Source organism: Coregonus lavaretus (assembly GCF_964263955.1).
Source record: "Coregonus lavaretus genome assembly, chromosome: 4".
In the NCBI taxonomy this organism is placed as follows: domain Eukaryota; kingdom Metazoa; phylum Chordata; class Actinopteri; order Salmoniformes; family Salmonidae; genus Coregonus; species Coregonus lavaretus.
The window spans coordinates 5,189,681-5,195,680 of NC_139991.1; positions in this window are offsets into that span (position 1 = coordinate 5,189,681).

Genomic DNA, 6,000 nt, shown 5'->3' on the forward strand with positions numbered 1-6,000 from the left:
TTGTGTTATGTGACAAAACTGCACATTTTAGAGTGGCCTTTTATTGTCCCCAGCACAAGGTGCACCTGTGTAATGATCATGCTGTTTAATCATCTTCTTGATATGCCACACCTGTCAGGTGGATGGATTATCTTGGCAAAGGAGAAATGCTCACTAACAGGGACGTAAACAGATTTGTGCACCGTATTTGAGAGAAATACTTTTTTTGTGCTTATGTAAAACTTCTAGGATCTTTTATTTCAGCTCATGAAACATGGGACCAACACTTTACATGTTGCGTTTATAATTTTGTTCAGTATAATAAAGTCCTGCTTTTGTATTTGCTATAGGTGGTGCAATGGATGGCTGCTGAAATAGGCAAAAGCAGACATAACTAGCCTATGTTATCATCACAACTCTCTGAGTCACATCCTTTTTGGCAGATTACACCAAGGAAATAAATAAAATATTGGTTCCCCATAAAATATTCTGTGTCATATACAGTAGTAATCATGTAAATAGGCTACATTTAAACAGCTCAGATTATATCACACTGCCATAAAATAGCAGATGCAGCACACTGAACTGTAGATGTAAAAGTTATGTGGGTCTCAGCTTGTTATAGAGAAGAATCACATGATGATCATCATATCTTTTCCAAGGCACATGACAAGATGAAAAAGAGCAAATTGATGTCAAGTTTTCTCATTACACAGATGTTTTCTTGGAGGCACAGCTTTACTCAAACATTGAGCATGAATTTGTGCGTAGGGCTGGCACAATAATGGTGTAACAGACAATTATGGACAATAACCATGAACTAAAACAATAATCGTAATATATTTGTAATAAATTCAGGAGGGTGCGGATTCAACTTTCCAATCATCATTTCATTTTTTACATAATGAGGATAAAGTTAGTAATCATTTCAGGAGGAAAATGGCACGGGCGTGAGGAGAAGCTTTATTTCCAAAAGTTCCAAGCGGTCAAAACCATCCATTTGGTAACACTACCTTTTAAGCCAGGGGTGTCAAACGTCCGGACCAGATGATAAAAAAAATAAAAAAATAATGAATAATAATTTTGTCAAGTATAAAAATGCGCTGCAATTTTTCAATAAAATAAACTGCTGTTCCAATTGCGTCCACTGGATGGCGCAATAGCAATTGTGTTAAGCAAGCAAACTGTTTATACCGGGGCAGAGCAAGTAGGTCAAGCACGTGCAGCCAATGAGCTACTTTGTTTTGCCCGCAATATTTATTACGGCTTCTACTTTTAACATTATGTGCTTTGGCACCCTCATTGCCCCAATATGTCTCTGTCAAAAAAGAGAAAAGTGGACGCAGAGTGCAGAGTGTTCCAAGAAAAATTGTCATCCTTCTATTTATTCACGGAATTGAATGGGAAAGCTGTATGTTTGGTGTGTTCAGAGCATGTTGCAGTGCTGAAAGAATATAACCTTCGTCGCCACTATGTGAGTCTTCATGCCGACAAATATGACAACTTTCAAGGACAGCGGAGATGAGAGAAGGTGAATGAACTGTTGGCGGGTCTGAAGAAACAGCAGTCTGTGTTTACTCACAGCCGAGACATCAGTGACGCTGCAGTGAAAGCTAGCTACCTCATTGCTAATGAAATCGCAGTGGCTTCAAAACCATTTAGTGAGGGTGAATTTGTAAAAACATGCATGATGAAGGCAGCGGAGATTGTGTGCCCTGAAAAGCGGCAGGCTTTTGCAAATATCAGCCTGACAAGAAACACAGTTGCAGACAGGATTTCCGATCTTTCAGTGGATTTGGACAGCCAGTTGAAGCAAAAAGTAAAGTCATTTATTGCGTTTTCGGTTGCAATTGATGAAAGCACGGACATTACAGATGTTGCACAACTGGCCATTTTCATCCGCGGAGTTGATGACACATTGACCGTCACCGAGGAGTTCGTGGAGTTGGTGCCGATGACAGATACAACGACAGCAGCTGATATTTTTACCGCACTCGTCGGCGCGCTGGACAGGGTCGGAGTGGACTGGTCCCGCGCTGTCAGCCTGGCTACAGATGGTGCGCCCTCAATGATCGGGAAAAAAGCAGGCGTTGTGACAAAGTTCATAGAGAAAGTGCAATCTGCAAATGGAGGACGTGATTTTTTGACTTTTCACTGTATTTTGCACCAGGAGGCTTTGTGTTGCAAGTCATTAAAGATGGATAACGTCATGAAGGTGGTCATCCAAACTGTTAATTTCATCCGATCCAGAAGCCTGAATCACCGTCAGTTTGACAGCCTTCTCAGAGAGAAAGACCACATCTATGGCCTGCCATACCACACTGAGGTAAGATGGTTAAGCCGAGGTGCTGTGCTGAGGCGTTTCTTTGATTTACGAGAAGAAATTGAACAGTTCATGGAAGAAAAGGGCAAACCAGTGTCAGAATTTCATTCCGCAGAATGGATGCAGGACCTTGCATTTTTGGTGGATGTTACAGAGCACCTGAATAACTTGAACAAACAGCTGCAAGGGCGCAACAAAGTTGTCACGCAGTATTATGACAGCGTACGTTCTTTCAAGTTGAAGCTGTCATTGTGGGACGCAACTTGCCGGTGGTGATGCAGCTCACTTCCCCTGTCTGAAAAATGCCAACATGTGGCAGACATGAAGCGGTTCAAAGATAAAATAACGGGACTGTTACGGGAGTTTGAGCAACGCTTTCAGATTTATGTTTATATGTTTTTATGTTGATGTGCTATTGTTTTTAATTGATTTTATTTTATTTGTATATTTAACCTATTCTTGACTCTGTGGTTCTTGCACTTGTTTGGGGAACAGGATTTCATTATTTTTATCTACATTTCTGCCTGAGAAATGACACCCTGATATAGTTCTGTGATCTGTGATATACTTCTGTGAATCACTGAGGCATTGTGTGTTTGTGTGTTCTTTGTCCTCAGAACTTTCAAATAACTTGAGGTGTTTTATGATTAATAGTGATGTTGTGCTTTTGGACACTGTCCCCAGGCTCCAGCTTTATGTTTATATGTTTTTATGTTGATGTGCTATTGTTTTTAATTGTTTTTATTTTATTTGTATATTTAACCTATTCTTGACTCTGTGGTTCTTGCACTTGTTTGGGGAACAGGATTTCATTATTTTTATCTACATTTCTGCCTGAGAAATGACACCCTGATATAGTTCTGTGATCTGTGAAACAGTTCTGTTAATCACTGAGGCAGTGTGTGTTTGTGTGTTCTTTTTCTATAGAATTTTCAAATAAACTTGACGTGTTTTATGATTAATAGTGATGTTGTGCTTGTACTATTTTGGACACACTGTCCTCAGGCTCCAGCTTTATGTTGTATGTTGATCGTATTAAAACAAAGAAAACAATCTGAAGTTGTTGTTTTTAAGTTATATATACCATGATTTTTCCGGTCCGGCCCACTTGGGAATAGATTTTCCTCCATGTGGCCCCTGAGCTAAAATGAGTTTGACACCCCTGTTTTAAGCGGTCCTTATTACAGTGTAAATACTCTGTAACAAGTATTGTAGTTAAGTGTAACAACTAGTTACAGTGTAATAACAACATGTACCTGGTAGTAATTGCGGTCTGTAATTACAGAAGTGTATTGGGGCGGTAAGCAAATTGAAATGGGTGACTAGATTGACAGGTAAAGCACTTCATGATGACAGACGTGAGTGCTACGGGGCGATAGTAATTTAGTTCAGTTACCTTTGCATTCTTGGGTACAGGAACAATGGTGGCCATCTTGAAGCATCTGGGGACAGCAGACTGGGATAGGGAGAGATTGAATATGTCCGTAAACACACCAGCCAGCTGGTCTGCGCATACTCTGAGGACACAGCTATGAATGCCGTCTGGGCCGGCATCCTTGCGAGGGTTAACACGTTTAAATGTCTTACTCACGTCGGCCACGGAGAAGAAGAGCCCACAGTCTTTGGTAGCTGGCCACGTCAGTGGCACTGTGTTATCCTCAAAGCGGGCAAAGAACTTGTTTAGCTTGTCTGGCAGCAAGACGTCGGTGTCCGCGACATGGCTGGTTTTCCCATTGTAGTCCGTGATTGTCTGTAAACCCTGCCACATACATCTCGTGTCTGAGCCGTTGAATTGTGACTCCACTTTGTCTCGATATTGACGTTTTGCCTGTTTGATTGCCTTGCGGAGGGAACGACCACTCTGTTTGTATTCTGCAATATTCTCCGTCACCTTGACATGGTTAAATGTGGTGGTTTGTGCTTTCAGTTTTTCGCCAATGCTGCCATCTATCCACAGTTTCTGGTTAGGGTAGGTTTTAATAGTTACAGTGGGTACAACATCTCCTATACACTTCCTTATAAACCGAATCAGCGTATACGTCTACATTATTCTCAGAGGCTACCCGGAACATATCCCAGTCCGCGTGATCAAAACAATCTTGAAGCGTGGATTCTGATTGGTCAGAACAGCGTTGAATAGTCCTTAGCACGGGTGCTTCCTGTTTGAGTTTCTGCATATAGGAAGGGAGGAGCAAAATCGAGTCGTGGTCAGATTTGCTGAAAGGAGGGTGGGGGAGGGCCTTGTATGCATCGCGGAAGTTAGTGTAACAATGGTCCAGTGTTTTTCCAGCGCGAGTGCTACAGTCAATATGCTGATAGAATTTACTTAGCCTTTTTCTCAAATTTGCTTTGTTAAAAATCCCCAGCTACAATAAATGCAGCCTCAGGATAAATGGTTTCCAGTTTGCATAAAGTCCAGTGAAGTTCCTTGAGGGCCGTTGGGGTATCGGCTTGAGGGGGGGATATACACGGCTGTAACAATAACCGAAGAGAATACTCTTGGCAGATAATATGGTCAGCATTTGATTGTGAGGAATTCTAGGTCAGGTGAACAAAATGACTTGAGTTCTTGTATGTTGTTACAATTACACCATGAGTCGTTAATCATGAAACATATACCCCCACCTTTCTTCTTCCCGGAGAGATGTTTATTCCTGTCGGCGGGATGTACTGAGAACCCAGGTGGCTGTATGGACGGGGACAGTATATCCCGAGAGAGCCATGTTTCCATTAAACAGAGTATGTTACAATCCCTGATGTCTCTCTGGAAAGCAACCCTTGCACTGATCTCGTCAACTTTGTTATCTAGGGACTGGACATTAGCGAGTAATATACTCGGATGCGATGGGTGGTGTGCGTGCCTCCTCCGGTGGCGTTGTTTTGGTGGGCCTCTGGAATCAGTTAAAATGCCCTGGGTGGTGCGGACAAAGGATCCGCTTTGGGAAAGTCGTATTCCTGGTCGTAGTGCTGGTAAGTTGACGCCGCTCTGATATCCAATAGTTCTTCCCGGCTGTATGTAATAACACTTAAGATTTTCTGGGCTAACAATGTAAGAAATAATACATAAAAAAACAAAATACTGCAAAGTTTCCTAAGGACTAAAAGCGAGGCAGCCCTCGCCATTTTTCATCGACAAGACCGCAGTAGAGAAGGTGAAAAGCTTCAAGTTCCTCGGCGTACAGATCACTGACAATCTGAAATAGTCCACCCACACAGACAGTGTGGTGAAGAAGGCGCAACAGTGCCTCTTCAACCTCAGGAGGCTGAAGAAATTTGGCTTGACCCCTAAGACCCTCACAAACTTTTACAGATGCACAATTGAGAGGATCCTGTCGGGCTGTATCACCGCCTGGTACGGCAACTAAACCGCCCGCATCCGCAGGGCTCTCCAGAGGGTGGTGCGGTCTGCCCAACGCATCACCGGGGGCACACTGCATGCCCTCCAGGACATCTACAGCACCCGATGTCACAGGAAGGCCAAAAAGATAATCAAGGACATCAACCACCCGAGCCACGGCCTGTTCACCCCGCTATCATCCAGAAGGCGAGGTCAGTACAGGTGTAACAAAGCTGGGACCGAGATAATGAAAAACAGCTTCTATCTCAAGGCCATAAGACTGTTAAATAGCCATCACTAGCCGGCTACCACCCGGTTACTCAACCCTGCACCTTAGAGGCTGCTGCCCTACAGTGGGGGA